Genomic DNA, 18,511 nt, shown 5'->3' with positions numbered 1-18,511 from the left:
TTTTAATTTCCAGCTCTGAATTGTAGTAGCCACAGCATATCCCCTTATCCACATTTGCTTCAGGATTCCTGTTAGAAAGCCATGCTCTCAGTGAAACACACCTGATCCTGCTGTTGCCTGGATTACTGCTGTGTTACAAGGCTTCTGTGCCCACTGACCAGGGAATTTGCCAATTTAAAAAACAGGTCCAAATTTATGAGGGCAAACCTCAAAATTCAGGTGGTCTCTTTGGTTCCTATAATTATCCAGTGGTTTAGCTATTTACCTGAAGTATATCCAAAACTTTGAGTCCACCAGCAGTAGCAGCCCCCCGATGACCATCCACAGCCCCCTACTTGGTGTGAATATATATTTGGCTAAATTCTTCAGACAGTACGTTTATTGGCTTTAATGGTGTACACATAGATGTAAACAGGGACAGAATATTTTGCCCACATTCTGTAAGGTGCATTGAGCTGTCTTGGGATGAAAAGGTCTGTACAAATAGAAGATTTATTTAATTATTGTTGTCTTACACTGTGTAATGATGACCATCATACACGAAAGCCTGGAATTTACTTCCAGCAACTCCCTAATAGGCATTAAAGGAAATCCTGTATGTTGCTTGTTGTCAGAGAACAGCTACAGTGTGGGTGTAATTCGGTGTTTGAGAGTCCTCCCCTCCAGGTGGCTGCTACTGTTCTCTCAAAGAATATCCATTTAGTATCCTGGGGGGGGGATCCACGAAGGTACTTAGGCACTATATCCCATTTTTAGGCACCACTACAATGCACAAAACTCCTGCTTGGCTGTTGGCTAACCCTGCAGGTGCCTATGTTTTTGCTTCTGGGCACACGTACTGCAGCTTCATTCTAAGTGCCCAGGCATCTATCCCTGCCTACGCAATTCACAAACCATGGAGGATAGGTGTTTGCCAACCTAAGTTGCATGCAGAGCCTGATCTGGTAGGTGTGCTCAGAGGCTACCTACCAGATTGGGCCTGTGACCCGAAAAGCCCCTCTCCCCCACCCCAATGCCCAATGGCATACTGTTGAAATGATATTTACCCAAAAGGTGGCATGTAATATATCTCTGGAAAACTAATAACTCACTGATCATTAATATTCATGTGTGATATATGTATGGTTAACCTGCAAAGAGCTTTACAGATGTGCTGGAAATGTGTGACTAAAATGTGTTTAAACCAGGCATGTCAAGGGGAGTTGATAAACACGATTTCTCCAGACAAAGGAAAGAGGCTAACACTTCAGAAAAGGGGTGGACAAATTCAGTGAGTTATTCACTTGTATTGGAGGTTGCAGGAAGAAATCATTTGCATTGTAAAAGCCATTAGTAGGGGAGGAGCCAAGCATGGAGTCTACAGGAGACAGCATTGTTTCCATCTCAACAGAGGAAAGGCACTTTATCTGGGGACAACCTTTTAAGCACATTTAGAGTACACTTCAAAGGTTTACTGCTCTATAAAGATGGGGGAGCAAACCCCTAAGTTGTCCTTCAGCTGAGAAACCAAATACTCTGAGCTAAAAAACTGGTCAGCCATGCTGGAAGAATGACTAGTGAGAAAAAAACTTCTTTGAATAAAGGACTCTAGTTTGTTAAGTTAGACTGAAGTCAGGAGCATATTCTTACTTTTGTTTGTTTGTAACCATTTCTATCTTTATTCCTTATACTTGATATCACTTAAACCTATGCCTTTTTATTAACACACTTGCTTTACTATTACTATAAACTAACTCCCTGCTTTGACTGATGTGGAGGGTGGTCAACCCCAGATAAGTTAATAAGCTGCTGTGTACTGTCTCTTTAAAGCAGCAGTGAACTTGATAAAGTTTTGAGTGCTATAGTCAGAGAGGCTGAGCACTGTGGACAGATGTCTCTGAAGAGCTCGGGAATTGGGGTTTACTGATTGTTACTTGCTAGGCAAGGTTTGGCCTGGCAGAGTGCTATAGAATTTGCTGTCAAGGCAGACAAGCTAGTGTGTGAGGGAGCTGACACGCACAGCTTGGTGGTAGCAAAGCTCTCACTTGCTGAGGGGAGAGGAGTAACACAGTGACTCACAGTTCTGGGAACCCCAGCAGATTATCACAAGGCCCCTCAGGTGAGTTCACACAAAAACAGCTGGGGCAGGAAGGTCCTGCCATGTAATCTTTAGCCTAGTTGATTGATACGTGTTTAAAAAAGTCTCTCTCTAACACAAAACTCAGTAAAGAGATGGATCCTGAGTGCATCGGGTAGTTGCTTTTTTCAAAATGTTTGATTTAGAATCCTATTTAGTCATTATTCACGTAAGTGAATATCTTTGTCTTGTACACGCAAGCTTGATTCATGGACAGGGATTGGGCACACACAAGCCTGAGTGACGCAAGCTGGGTGTACATAAAACCTTTCCTGTCAGATTTAGTCCCACAACAGAGAAGGAAAGGTTCATGTGGAGATAATATATTCTCCATCAGCAACTATGTTCCACGGGTTCACCTGCCGTTCTCCCCTGCCCCCGAAGCAGTCACAGCAAAATGTTCAGAAGAACAGGATCTGTATGAGTGAGTGTGGGAGATAAGGGGGGGCTAAGACAGAATTTAGGAGAAGGGCGGGTCTGTTTTGGAGAAGGGAGGTTGAAACCGTGTTTGGGAGCAGGCACTTTGTCAATGGCCTTATAGTGGAGTAAGGGGCTATTCAGCTTGAGGAAGGGTATCAAAATCTCAGTGTTGCCCACTCTTGTGGTTTTATCACAAGCCTTGTAATACTCTGTGTTTTTCTTAAACCCCAGCTGCAGGAGAGACGTAATCATAAGACAACCTTAGCTTTCCTTTTTAAAAAGTAAGTTTCTGGTCCTCATAGTTTCAGAGGAAAGTTGGGAAGCATGAACCCTAAAGGCTCAAAATCCAGAAGATAATCCAGAAAGAGCTCCCCAAATTATTGTTTTTAAACAATCTCATGAATTTGGGGGCCAGACTCATAAGTTTTAAACACTTGGGTTTGACAATACTGGAATCTGGCCCTTACATTGTAAGTTGCTGAGGGCAGCCACCACATCCTCTGTATCTTCAACAAATATAGAATGAAAGTATGCTAATGCCCAGGGTCTAATAGTGAGGGGTGCTGGGTATCTGCAACTTCCTCTGAAGTCAATGGGAGCTACAAGTACTCAGCCCTTTTAAGGATCAAGCCCTTGATCATTAATATATTTCCAGCCCCATAAAATAGGTTTCCCAATCTGCTTTATTTCTGTAAGGAATTCCCTGTTAGCTCGAGACTTTTCATAGCTCCTTACATAGCTCTTTAAAGGCCCATAAAGAACTGTGGAAGAAATAAAATAGGGCTTCACTTTTGGAGACATACTGGAAATGATTTTCATGAATCCTTATTATGGAACCATAGAAGCAACTCTGTGTCAGTTTCCATTCTAAGACCCTATTTTTTGGCGGGGGGGGGGTTACACCCCTTCTTTCCAACTGAAATTTCATGTGTGGTCTTTTGGCTGAGGAGATTATCTTTTGAAAGTTTGAGGTTGATCAGAGAAGCCTATTTTTAAGTCAGTGGTTTGAAAACATAAGGGTATTTCACTTTTTGAAAACCGTCTAACCTTTCCATGTTTGCTCAGAAGTTGAAAACTCCTTGTTCTAAAAACTTCACATTTGTTTTAGACATTTGTCTTTAGTAAGAGGTAGGCCTTGTGAATATTGGTACTAGTTTTTGTGGGACCAGAATTTGGCCTGAAGTGAAGATCTCCACAAAAGTTGTAATTGTTTTTAGAAAGCTTTGATTTACTCCTTTTCAGAAATAAAGTAAAACAAAAAAAGTAGAACAAAGAAAACATGGGACAGAGGTAGTACAGTGTAATCATAAGAATGCAATAAATATGCAAATATATGTCAAACAAAATGAAGGGACACTAGAGACAACAAGGTCTCCATTTGTGCCAGAGGAAATTCTTTATATCAACATAAAGAAAAAGCAGCTAAATGCAACTCATTATTTTTACGAAATTATTTCACGAAAGCTCATGCTCAAATAAATTGGTTAGTCTCTAAGGTGCCACAAGTACTCCTTTTCTTTTTGCGAATACACACTAACACGGCTGTTACTCTGAAACCTATTTTTAAATGGTTATCTTTACAAGAGAGTCAAATTGTACTAAATTTGTTGGGACTTGTTTTTGTATTGCCTGTAAGCTTTTCCATAAGGATTGTGTCCCAAATCCATTTAAGCCACATTATTCTTTTTGCTAATGTTGAAAATGGAGCATAGCCACTTCAATTCAACTGGTCAATATCCGATTCTAATAGAGCCAATATAAGAGAAAACTAGGTTAGATTAGATTAGAACAGGGGTTTCAAACACGTGGCCCGTGGGCTATTTCCTGCGGCCCACCAGCTCCCTGTGGTCCCCCTGCATTTACCTAGAGCGGCTCCAGCCTGGCGCGCACCGGAGGCAGGGCGGGCTCCCTCCCCACCCCCGTGCCGCTGCAGGAAGTGGCTGGGACCTAGGGGAGGGGAGGGCCCAGGGGTCTGTGTGTTGCCCTGGCCGCTCCTCCAGGTACCTCCCCCAAAGCTCCCATTGGCCGTGGTTCCCCGTTCCCGGGGAAGGTACCTGGAGGGGAGGTACCTGGAGGTGCGGCCAGGGCAACACACAGACCCCTGTGCCCCCTTCCCCAGGTTCCAGCCACTTCCCGGAGCAGCGTGGGGACACGGCAGGCAGGCGGGGAGCCTGCCCTGCCCCCCGGTGCATGCTGGGCCGGACCCGCCCCCCAAACCCCTCCTGCAGCTGAACCCCCTGCTGCACCCCAAACTCCTCCTGCACCCCAACCCCCTGCCCTGAGCCCCCTGCTGCACCCAAACCCCCTGCCCTGAGCCCCCTGCTGCACCCTGTGCCTCTCCTGGGAATGGGGGCAGGGAAGGGGTGGGAAGAGGCAGGGCCTCATGGAAGGGGTGGAGTGGGGACCGGGGCAGCAGGGGGCGGGGTGCCAGTGATGCAGCCCTCGGGCCAATGTACTAATTCTCACGTGGCCTCATGGTCATTTGAGTTTGAGACCCCTGGATTAGAACATACCATGTTGAGTCTGTGTGTGTACTTGGTGTGGATGAGAAAAATAAATGTTGTCCCTGGATAATAGATTTATTTCCCTCTAGGTATCAAGAATACCTACATCTCACACTTTAGTCTTTATGCATAGATCTGAAGCTCTCTCTGACACCAGTTTTTATCAGGCTTATCTAAGATTGGATTAAATGTTTCATTTAAATACTTTCCATTTTAATGAAGTCGGAAGCAAAGCTTGTTAACATAGCGAAAAAGTTCTCAAAGAAGGATCTTTCACCTGCATGAAACATAAACAGAACCTAAGGTAACTTTTCCCTATTAAAGTCCCTGTTACCAGCCGATACCTTCTTATATCTCCTGTGACTGCAGACACTTCGAACTGCAAAGATTTAGGCCAAAATTTTCAAAGCTGGAGTGCTTGAATCCATATTTGGCTCATAAATAAAGGTAGCTTAGTTTTCAAAGCTGATAAGCACCTGCAGTTCCCCATGGCCTTCAATAGAATTTATGGACACTCAGCATCTCTGAAAACAGGTCAGACTTACACCTGGATTTGCAACCTAGCTTTAGGTATCCAGGTTTGAAAATTATGGCCTTAGACAACAAAATAGCTATCCCTCTTGTTTAATTCTAGTTGAGGAAAAAAATTCCTGGCCAACCCAACCAAAAGCCAGTTTACAGTAGAATCTTAGAGTTATGAACACCAGAGTTACGAACCGACCAGTCAACGACACACCCCATTTGACAGCAGATGTATGCAGAGACTTAAAAAAAAAGCCAGGACAGTACTCTGTTAAACATAAACTACTAAAAATATAAAGCAAAAGCAGAATTTTCTTCTGCGGCATAAAGTTTCAAAGCTGTAAAGTCAGTGTTCAATTGTAGATTTTTGAAAGAACAACCATAACATTTTGTTCAGAGTTACAAACATTTCAGAGTTACCAACAACTTCCATTCCCAAGGTGTTCGTAACTCTGAGGTTCTACTGTACTTTCATTGTGTGGTTTGTAATGGAACCTTCATCTGAAAGTTCTTTCTGGATGAAATCTCCCCAGTTTGGAGAACTCTTTTTCTCTCTTGGAGATGTTAATTCTTAAATGCAGGGAAAGCTGTAAGATAACTAAAAATCCTTCCCAACCGTATGGCCATCGTGATGTGAACATTGTACAAGTGTGACTGCCTCTTCCATAGCCACTAAATGTCATTGTTGTTGCATCTGGGTCATTGGCATATATTAGTACATGAAATGACCGGTGTACCTCTCCAGCCCGTTTCTCTCCTCCTTCCATGAAGCACTGATGTTTGGCAGCTTGTTGGTGTAGTAGAGCAGCGGGTTCGACCAGCAGGGGAGACAGAGTTGACTGCTGTGAACTCCTACTCAAACTAGTAAGGAAAAAGAAATTCTGTCCTCTTCTGGTCATCTCCTTCTCTATCCTTTCTCCCCTTTTAAAGATGACCCTTATTAACAGAGAGTGCTGCAAGGAATAGTTAAATATTCTGGACAGATCCTCAGCTTGCGTAAATTGCTGTAGTTCTACTGAATCAATTTAGACAAAGAAGAAACTTCAGTGGAGCTATGTCAATTTACACCAGTGGTGGATCTGGCCTTCTAGGTATAGCCCCCATATTGAACCAAAATACAATAATCAGTGGTTTGAATTATTAACTAGAAGTTCTGAATTGTTCCAACCTAACCACCGAGAAAGCAAAGACACAATTCAGTTCCTGTTATCTTTTTCTGCTGAAATTTACTTACCTGCATGGTCAACTTGTTTCATGACCTGCTAGGATATTTGTTTGCCTTCCACATAGCTGTTGTCCCGCTCATTTCCTTTGTTGTTCTTTGAATCAAATTCTAACCCCAGCACCCTTCACCTTCTTTGATGTCTCAGTGAGTCTCAGTGTAACAGAGAGTCTCAGTGTAACAGGATGGCCTAAGACTTCAGGGGCCAGAAGGCCTGGGGCTAGCCAATCCTGTTCAATCAGCCTCACCTGCAGCATAATTAGCTGCCTCTGATTGTAAGGGGGCTAGACTAACTGGGGTCAGGGGATGTCCTGAAACACCAGGGCCTCATAAAAGGGCTAAGAAAATTCAGTTTGGTGGAGGACTCAGTGTGAGTAAGTTGGGTTTCTGTGAAAAGCCCTGAAGTATGCTCTGGAAGGATTCCAGGAAAACAGCCTGGGAGTTTGTCCCCTATCCCAGAACAGGGAAGATGGCAAGATAGCCTAGAAGGGCTCCTGTGAGGAGACTCTAGGGAAGGAGCCTAGGAATCAGGGGTCTCCCCTAGAGCTGAAGAGACTTAAAGGTAACCCATGAGGGACAGAACTGAGTCTGGAGAATGGGCTGAAAAGGAACCCAAGTGGGGTGAAAGTACTTTTGTGGTTGTTTTTGATTCTTGTTGGGAGCTTTGTTATCCTGGAAGGGGATTAAATTTTAAGGGTGACCCAGCTGGAGGGATGAGCTGTGCAAATTCCTGGGAGAGACAGAAAATCCTGGTGATGGAAACTGAGGTAAGGAGTAGCTGCAGTTCTATGCTTAGCCAGCAAGGGTGCTATGGGTAGGTATGCACTATGGCACTCAGGTTTTATACATAAAGCCCAATTGAAATGGAAATCTCTATCATTTTCTAATGTTAGCTTGGCATAATTCGTGCATAATCCTTTTAAAATGTCTCTCAATTTGAAGTTAAAGCTGACAAGTCTAGGAATGAATATAGCAAATCTCTTGAATTGTTAAGGGTTCCTCTAGTTCTTAAATTTTGGTTGTGGTGTGTGTGGGGGGGATTATTGTTTGGTTTTGGCTTTGGTCTCTTTTTGCCTTATCAGTAGAGTAGCAGAGGAAAGATGACTGAGTCCTGAGGGCAGACTCTGTTTCAGACTTGGGAAAGAGAGCATTGTGGACTCTCAAGACTGGTTCTTCTCTACTTGACATGTCTTTGAATAAAGCTTCCACAAACAGTATGGGATTCTCCTTTAAGACATGTTTTAATTTTAAGTCTTCCCTAGTTTTCAAGGTCATCAGAGTTGAGCTCCTCCTGTCTTTTCTATTTGCTTTGGACTTTCTTCCAAAGGAAGACTGTCAGCCTGATCTTTCACACCTGCTTCCAATTCAGCATGCCAGACTGCTAACTTTTCCACCTCATTTCTGAGGTCTTTAATTGACACTTGAATTTCAACCTTCATATACTTCTGATCAATTTCTTTGATGGCAGCTTTTGGAGAAGCTCTGTGCCTATCTTTTACCATCTCCCTTTGTTTGAGAGATGCTTGCTCTGAGCCAAAGTCAGACTCATCCCTCTTGTTGGGGATGCAGAGGAGAGGAGTTTTTGAAAGTAGTTTATCTCTTCTCCAATATTTAATCAGTACTCTCTCATTTTCCCCCTCTCCTCTTCTCTTTGTTCCTTTTAAAAAAAATAGCAGGCAAAAGTCCAGCAGTAGAGTGGGGATATCTAGTTGATTGCACTGAAGGCAGCCTTGTGGGTAGGTGGTCCCACCCCCAGTCTGACAGTCAGCATGAGATGCTGTAAAGGCCAAAAGTATCGCTGAGTTCAGGGGAAAAAAAACTCCATGGAGAATGGGTTAATCAATGACTATTAGCCAAGATGGTCAGGGATGCAACCCCATGCTCTGGGTGTCCCTAAACCTCTGATGCCAAGAAGCTGGGACTGGACAACAGGAGAGAGATCACTCGATAATTGCCCTGTTCTGTTCACTCCCTCTGACGCATCTGGCACCAGCCGCTGTTGGAAGACAGCATTCTGGGCTAGATGGATCATTGGTCTGACCCAGTACGGCCATTCTTATGTTCTTGTTTCTTTTTGCCTCCTGCTTTCCCCTCTTTTCTCTCCCTTATTTCTTCTGCTGGGGTTTTATGAAGACAATTTCTGGCAGGAGGAAAAAGAAGGGAGAATGGGTCTCCTCTCTGTTGCTTTATTTTTTTGTTTCAAAGCAGAGGTGATATATTTCTTTTCTCTTAGTGATATTTTTTTACTCTTCCTTTTCACTATTGCGAGTTATGTAAAGGAGAGCTGATGGAAGAAGGACAATAGACTCCTGGTTTGATTCTCTACATTGTTAACACCAGTTTTCTGCCAGTGTAATTCCATTGATTTTAATACTGACTCCAACACAGTGGAGAAAAGTCAGCTTTTTTTCCAGGTGCTGATTCGATGAAATACTTAACTCCTATGATCGAATAGGGAAGAAATTACCCCCCCCCTGTTTAAAGTTAAGTATGTGCTTTGCTGAAACAGGGGCCTAATTTTTCTCCACTTTCAGAGCTGGAGAGTGAGGGAATTGCTCTGTCGTAGATATTCCTCTGGTTGGTGACCTTATGGAGTTTTCCTTCTCCTCTGGCTCCCTCATGCAGCTTTCTCTATGGGAGGAGGCAGTCTGGCCCCAAGAATTTGGCTGATCACTTAATTCATCCACCACAACAACTACCTGTAGGGTATGATGTGGCTACTCTAAAAGTAATTCCAACAACTGAAGGACACATTTCCCAGTGAAACCAGTGGAAGATGTAGTGCTGGATATAATTGTAGGCATGATGAATAGATTCAGATAATAAAGGACAGACGTTGATCCCAAATGTGAACCAAAGGAAAAGTTCAAAAAAATGGATAACATGTTTTCATTATTGTCTGCATTTCTGGGCTCCAACAGAGACCTGAAGCAAAAATGCCAAAATCCCACATGAAAACCTTTTCTCAAAAGACTTCTGCTTGACCTGGAGACAAAAATGTATGAGGAAATCTCATGAGGGCCTATTTTTGTAGTCAAGGGGATTGGGTAGTTTGGATAAATTCATCCCAAGCAGCCAACCCGCTTAGTAATTTTTTTTTTTTTTTTTGCTCAAACATATTGAGGCTTGCCCATCGCTACTAATTATCCATGTTGGAATTTGGCCAGGACATATAGCCATGGGCTAAGATTACCATCTATACCATGTTAAGGAATAGTTAGGTGAATATACAGGATAATATGTCCTTTAATACACACCAGGAGCTTATTTCATTGACTTCAGTGGGCTTTGGATCAGGCCCCAGATGCCAGACTGACACTAACATTCAAGGTGCAAAAAAGACACCATCAAGTACCTCAGTCTTCAAAGAGCATGGTCATAGTACATGAAGTTTTATCTTAGAAAGTTATCTAAATATAGATACAATTATAGATTGAGGCATGCAACGTTAGAATAAGAGCATTTCTTTTATGTGTTCCCATTAAATCTCCCAATTTATAACAGTACAAATATGTAAAAGTAACTGCACTTTAAAATATAACCCTTCTCTATGCAGAGTTCACTTCCTTGAAAAAAATACAATGAAACCATTTACATTTTAACAATATCATAAGTCATATTTGTATAGTTAAAAACAGGGGCCATGCGTCACAGTGGGTAAATAATGTTGACCTTTCACATCTAGACATGTAGTCTCTGATCTGCCACAGGCCTTAAGTGAAAATGAACTTAGTGATCTCCTCCAATCCCCTGTGGATGTTAGTCCACATTATGAAACACCAGAGAATTTGGCATGATCAGCAGTTTCTACTCAAAAGGCCCAGGACTGCAATAGCAGAGGTGTTAGATCAGGCCTGATTGGCTGAGTTACGTGGGAAAACAAAGTACCCTTAGTCTCTCCCTTCCGTTGGGACTGCACTTATTCACACAGTATTATATACAATATAAGTGGAAAAATATACTGTATAGAATGCAAGAAAATATTTGTTATAATAATACTTATAAATAAAGCAAACAGCTTGTTAACACCATCCATCCAAAGGCCATGGAGTGCCTTGTGAGCATGAATAAATTACGCTTTACGATATCCCTGTGAAGTACAGTCAAATCATTCTGCAGATGGCAAAACTGAGGCCTGGAGAAGGAATGACTTTGCCAACGCCACCCACAAAATCTGTGGCAGAGCCAGTAGACCCCCCCCCCCCCAGATCTCTTGACTTTGAGACCTGCTGCCAAAAGGCAACTTTCACCTTGATACTTGGCAATGCACAATGGGAAAAAAAATTTCTAGTTGAAAAGGAAAAACCACCCTTTATCTTCCCTCTCCCTCTCTTTATTTATTCTTTGTTTTTCTTGGATTGATTCCTCCATTATGTCCTTCCTGCCTTTTCTGAGGGTAGAATAAGGGCTCGTCTAGAAAGGATTCTGGGTTTTTTACTGTAAATGAAAACTTTTGGAGAAAGTAAACAGCCAGTGGAAACTGCTACCCAGTAAACACTGTAGTATGTTGTGAAGCAAATAGTTCGCACTGGCATCGAACCCAGGAAAACAAAAGTCACTTCACAACTGGGAGCCTAGCTGAGCCACCTGCAATGCCATTGATTCACAGTATTACACTGAGCGTGTGTTCCTCAACTGTGACTTCGCCGAAGTATTCTTGCCCTTCATTCCCTTTTCTCTGAATGAGTTGTATTGCAGGCCTAGAGCTACACATGCCAATCACCTCTCTATAGCATTTTTGCTTCAAAGGCTCTCATCGTATGATGTTGGCTCCCCGTGGAAAGCAATATGTTACAACCCATGTGAACATCTCCAGGGATATGTTAATTAAAATGACTTGGAGCTTTTCCTATACAGTTACACTGCATTACGGTGAATCCCACTTAGCAGGATTACTGACTGAGGACTCAGTTCTGCCTGATAGGCAGAGAGCTTGTACTAGGAGTTGAGTGCAGCTGCACCACTCCCGCAGAAGCTCCCAGAATTTCCAGGCAAGCAAAGGAAGCACACCCACTGCCTTGTATTCCTTGCCGCAGCCAGCTAGCTCAACTGGCGCAGTTTAACCCAAAGTAAAAGTTGGCAGATCTTAGGCCATGTCTACACTTACTGGGGATCGACACTTCTGCAATTGGTGCAGCAGGGATCAATTTAGCGGGTCCAGTGAAGACACACTAAATTGATGGCAGAGCACTCTCTGGTCGACCCCAGTACTCCACCGGAACAAGAGGAGTAACTAAGTTGACGGGAGAGCCTCTCCTGTCAATGCAGCGTGGTGTAGACACCACAGTAAGTCGACCTAAGCTACGTCGACTCCACCAGTAATGTGACTTAGGTCGACTTATCCTGGTAGTATAGACAAGGCGTAGGTGTGAACTGGGGGCACACTTTTACTGTAAAATCCCTATATAGTCATTTCTTCTTAGGCTTGTATCTATTAGAAGTCCCTCATTTCTTGCTGTTCTCTTGTTATCTCATGGGTCGTTCCCCCTTTTCACCTCTTAAATGTGTGCAATCCCCTCTCCGGAGCAGGGGCAAGTGAAACCACAGAAATCACCCAGGAAAGTTGGGAGGCAAATGGTGGGATTGAAGTGTAACATGTTCTCAAACTTCATAACCACCTGCAGTACCTCCAGCATCTCATCTGCAGCACCTGAAAAGGTGGCATTGTTCGACCACAGGGCAAGAATGGAAGGAACATTCTGTGTGGCATGTTCCTTCTCCCAAAGGACTGCAGAGCTTTAGTGCTGAGAGGTATTAGTAACTCTTAATGTAAAGATGCAGTAGTAACAGAGCTACTAAGAGCAACATTAAGTATCCCCCCTTCCTCTGGGACACTCATCACAGAGTAGAGTTTAGGCAGAAATAAAAATTTCATGTTGATGAGATCACAAAATGTAGAGATGGAAAAGACTCATTAGATCATTCAGCTCATCTCATTGCCAATGCAGAATTTCTCCCTAAGGTGCTTCTACCAGAACTGCATTTTTAATAAAAAAAAATTGATTTTCAGTTGCAGGAGATGGGGGGAGCCCCTGAAATTGCAAAAATTTGTCAAATTTTGGGGGCTTTCTTGACCAGCTCTAACATTTACTGAGTTTTTGGTTTTGGGGTGGGTTTTTGTTTCAGCTTAATTCTGCATGTCCCAAGTGATGAAACTTCCAACGCTTCCTTGAGAGACTCTTCCATAGTTTAATACATCCAGCTGTTGGAGAGATTCTCCTGACATTTAGCTTAAATTTTCCCTTTCTTAAATGCATTCAGTTTTTCCTAATTATACCCTTGTGCATGAGACCAAACAATCATTCTTTCATGCTACAGCTCTGTTAAGCTATGGAAGAGTCCCCCAAGGAAAGAACTAGAAACTCCATTACTTAGAACATTTAAAACTAGACTGGATATGCAGAAGTGAAGGCAATCATTCTGCACTGGCAAGAGATGGTGACGTCCTAGGAGGTCTTTCATCTCTAATTTTTATGATTCATCATTCTAACCTGAATTTTGTTTCTCATTTATGCATGCTTTCGTATATGGCTATTTAAATATTGGGCATTGATTTCACGCCCAGCGTAAGTTTGATGCAACTCCTCAGAAGTTTGACTTGCTCTCACTTAGGCCAGACCTATATCTTAAATCCCAAAATTCTTTTGGTGTGGCTTTTTGTACAGCGTTGTTTGTTTCTGGAGATGGCTGAAGTAATCCATAGTTTCAAAGTGCATCCTGTCTTCTCTCTCACTTCAGTTAGATGGTAAGCCTGTCTCAGCATGGGCTGTTCTCCCTTTGGCACTGATCCTTCAACTGGATCTCTTAGTTGGTCCCTGTGCTCACACAGAACCCCAAGGACTTCAGAGCGGGGATGTATGGCTTCTGCCTACCTGGATACAATTAGGCTGTGTCTTGTTCCACACTGAATGCATTGTCCTGCTTAATAAATAATAATTTTCAAAAATATCAATTGGATTAATATTCCTGTTATAATCTACCATATTGTAAAGATTCATTGGACTTCATAGTGTTATGGTTCATAAAATGTTCAGAATTACACTAATGAAAACTAGAAAGTGGATTTTTTCCCCCCCTACACTCCAGGTAATTTTATACTGTTTCTCCAACTGAATTTGCGAAATAAAGAGAGAGATGGGTCACATGATGTCCTAACATCTTTAAAAGCAATGAGCAATACAACAGGAGTTCTTTTTCTGGGTATGGGGTGTACGGGGAGACTTTGGCAAACCAGTAAAGTGCCTGAAACCACTATGGCTTATTGCTAAAAGCAGCCAAGTCAGCAGGCTGTAAATCGGTCATTCAGCACTCTCAGTTTGACCAAGGCAGGAGTGGGGGGGGGGGGCAGGAGATTTGGGTTCTACAGAAAGGGCAGCTTGACCCCGCGTCCTTCCTGATAAGAATTGTGTTGAAGTGGCTGATGCATGCATTTTCAAAGAGCAGGATGTGCCCCAGGAATGTCTATTGGGGCCTCAAGGCTGCAAACTCTGGAAACACCCATACCTGCTTAATCGATAATCAGAAGGAATCTCTTGCTTGACTATTGAAACTGCTTACTTAACAAGTTTTCTTTAAGGGACATGTCATTCTATTACTAATGTATAAATAAGGGGGAAAAGTTTGAGGTAGTTGGACTTGTTTTTGGACTCTCCCTCTGGATACATCTTGCAGTCCCCACCGGCAGACGACGGAAGATTTGGCCACCGGAAGCCTGCCGCTGTGCCACTCGAGAGCCACACTCAGCTTTGGTAATTATCAAGGGTTGGGGGTGTTTTACTAACCTCTTGCAGACGTGTGTATAAGTGCTTGAGACTAAGTAAAGTTTAGCTTTAAGTGAAAGCACTCTTGTGTTGTCCTGTTTGTGCCAGGCCGTGTCTCCCCTGATTTATTTCCTGACACCACCTCGCACAGAGTAAAAATTACCAAGAGCTTTGGGTTGAAAGAACCCCAGGTAACAGGGGGGGAAGGGAAGATATCTCTGATTTGCTCACAGCCAGAAAGGTTATTTAAAGGAAAAGCAGAGGCAGCAAGTGCAGAAATGTCTCTAAATAGAAATGCTTCACCCAGTTTGAGTGAGTCTCAGTTTCAACAGCAGTGTCTACCCACAGAAGCAAGAAATGACTTGTTTGATTACCTGTGAATAGGAAGGGAGCTGTGTCATACTTGACTCATGAGAAGCTATTTTAAAAGGAACAAAATGATGAGCAGATAATTTGGTTTGGAAAGTGAAGATTTTCTACTCTTTGGTGCACTAACCTGCCATGTCAGTATTGCTTTGTGTTTTATTGTACCCTGTTGGGCTAATTCGGATCTTGCTTACACGTGTATAAATCAGGAGTAAGTCATTTAAAATCAGAGTGACACTGGTGTAAAGCAGGTGGGAATCAAAATAAAATCAGAGCGTGAGTGTTCAAATCACAGCTAAGCATATATAATGTGATGAAGCAGAAGAAAAACTGAAAAATTTTTATATATTAAAAAAAATTAGTGCTCAATTTCCCCTGGTTATGAATGCAGTTTTAGGGGAAAGGGAGTAAGCTATATCAGTATAAGGCTCTTTTATACAGATATAACTGTGCCCACGCTATGGGCTGCAACAATATAACGACACTGGTTTTAAAAAAAAATCACTCCCCCTACCAATATAGTTATGCCAATACAAAAACTGTTTGTAGACCAGGCATAATTCAGAAACTCTCACAAGACCCATTTCTGAGATTTCCAATGCTTTCTGCATTTGGCTGGATTGATACTACAGTATTATTTTTTTTAAATAGCCCCTTTGTGGTGATTGAGGTTCTCCCTCTTCACTCCTACACTAAAAGTGTGGAAGTGCATGGAAATTTAAACAAACAAAAAAAAAAAAAGCAAATTTTTGAACTCCGGAAAAGGTCTGAGCAAAAGCACAGGGCAATTACCTTTTTCATCGACACCACTTTATCCATCACTAAAAATATTACTGGGATGGTAGGTCCTTTGCAATCTTGGAGGTGACATCACATTTTCCACTTTTAATTCATTTCAACTTAAAGGCCCCCTGAAATAATAATTTGCCTTTCACAGATAGGTGTACTTCACACAGCCATTTACTGAAAAGGTATTGATGTCAGGGTATGGTGTATATAAAAAAGCAGACCCTAGCTATAATTAAGCCTAAACTTCCTTTTATACTGCACCTCCTTTATCAATTTTCTCGCTTTATAACAACCACTTCAGGATGACATTCAGAATGTTAGTAGCTCCCAGATGATCTTTTCTCAACAATATGCAATCACTGTTTACACTTTAAAGTGTGTCACTTTAGCCTGCCACATTTTTCATCTTTAATCCTTCTTTTTATGAGAGAGAAGCAGCCTCCAGTGTTACATTCAGCAGTACCAGTTCAGATCAAGAGATCAATGACTCAACAACGACATCCACTGGCCTACCTCAAAATATCAGCCAAAAGAATCATTCATCGCAGGCGAACAGTGTTGGCAGAAACCTGCTTTTGCTAGGAGGCAGGTTGGCAGCATTTTAGCCTTTTAGCAAGATGTCCTGTTACTGAGTGTGAGTTTACTTGATGTATTGTAAATGAAAAATTAGACTTACATGGAGCACTTATTACATTCATACTAAAGGACTGAAAAAAAATCCCTTTGGAAATCTGATGGGGAAAATGGTTTGAATCCTCAAGTTTTTAGGCAAAATTCAAGAATGAATGCTGGGTAAAGACTTTAGGATCAGGCCCTATGTTAAAAATACTGTACCATACATGTGAGGATATAGTTAGTGTTTCCTTAAAACTGCAGCAAGCTTTAGAGTAAACCGGGGGGGGGTGGAAGGGAAGGGAGAGAGAGAGAGAGAGAGAAGCCTTAGGGATAGCACTGTTTGCCTTATTCTAATAATGCGTCTATTCTAGTGCTAGAAGAAAGCTGCTCTTTGTGATTCTTTACCACTGTCACCAGACAAGATGTCTGCCTGAAACACATGTGGAAGGAAGGATCAACCTGAAAGTACTTGATCTGCAAAATTGGAAACTTGAGCTGTTCTGACTGGGCACAGGTCACATGGTACACTTTTGTTGCCTGATTGGATGAGTGTAACTTTAGAATCAGATTTCTGCTGTGCATATTTGCATATAGTAATTCAAAATTTGCATTTTGCTAGTATTCTGCAATATTTGCAGAACAGTCATTGATTTGGTGACCACTCCTGCTAGAAAAACTCATAAGGTAGATTATTAGTGGAAAGCAATTACAAAAGAGATACAAACATAGTGAAACTACTGTATACACTTCAATGAGTATTGACAAATTCTGTGATAATGACTGTTTTGTAACTCTTCACATATATGATTTCAGCCATAAACTCTTTGGATGGGAATAGGTATGAACGGCCGGGCTGGTAGTACCACCTATTAAAGGTAGCCCAACACGTGCCGTTATGAAACTTTGTGTTTAGTTGCTTATAACTTTGCTAAACTATAAATACGTGGTCCAAAATTTGCCATGCTGAGAGTCTGCCTCAGGCTGAATCTTTTTGGAAATTTTCAGTCAAAATTCAGAAAACTGTTTCTGAGGATGGGGCAAGGGAAAAATATATTGCTTTGCCCTTTGTGTTTTTTAAAATTCTGACCTTTTCTTTGAACAGCTCTAGCACCCCCATGCTTCGGAGCAGTGCCTTGAAATGTGGCAGAAGGTTAACTTTTGTATCCGGGATATGGCTTTTGCCATTCCCATGGGAATTCACTCAAATTTGGCCAAATTATAAGCTTTTTTTTTAAAAAAAATCACAGTTCACACTTGCCCAATAAAGATGTCTTCAATTTTTAGCAGCTAAATCTTCTGAAGATTCCAGATTTTTTTTTAAAAAAAATCTTTCCCTTATTAAAAAAAATCTAAATTTTGAAATTCAAAACATGTCAACAAGATTTATTGTTCAAAAACATGGGGATATATGAAAATGTTAAGACATTTTTCTATTTTTTTTTGTTAATTTTGAAATGTCATCAAAAATTTGCAACTTGAAAACATTCAACCAGTTGCACTATATACACATAGACATATATTGAGTATACTATTGGATTGTTATAGATACTTTGACAAATATAGTAAAATAAAATAGTAAGTCTATGACTTGGCTTGTCAAATGAAGAGGGAAAAATAGCACCTTTTAATCTACTAGAGCCTTTAACTCTTGTCTGGTCAGGGTTCAGCCCTGATCAGTTTCCAGTATGCTAACATGCTGATGATGTTTGGCCAATATGTCTTTAGTTTTACATTCAATATGCCTATGGAAAAACCAGCTTCTTCAAACCCTTACTCATGGGAGGTAATCCCTAAGATCAACAGAATTACTTGGGTGAGTAAGGCTTTGAATTATTGCATCCCAAAAGACCTATTCAGGAGAAGAGGATATCTCTTTAAGAGACTCGCATTCATGTAAGAAAACATGGAAACATTTAACCCAGCAAAACAAATTGATTTTGTGGATCTCAATGATTGTACTTAATTAGGAGGTTTTATTGGAAAAATCCACAAAAAAGGAGAGAGAAAAAACCCAGTGTCTTTGAAACAAAGATGCATTAGAGCAGAATGTCAGGATTCATTTATGAAATCACGGCTGCATAAACAATGTTTCACTGTAAGAACCCAATTTATAGTATTTGTCATAAAAAAGCAAACACTTTGGGGGCCGCTTTTGTGACACAATGTCGTACCGTGTGATGCTGCAAGCCAGCAGGCA

Source organism: Lepidochelys olivacea (assembly GCF_965140295.1).
Source record: "Lepidochelys olivacea isolate rLepOli2 genome assembly, chromosome: 1".
NCBI classification, from domain to species: Eukaryota; Metazoa; Chordata; order Testudines; family Cheloniidae; genus Lepidochelys; species Lepidochelys olivacea.
This window is presented reverse-complemented; position numbering follows the sequence as displayed.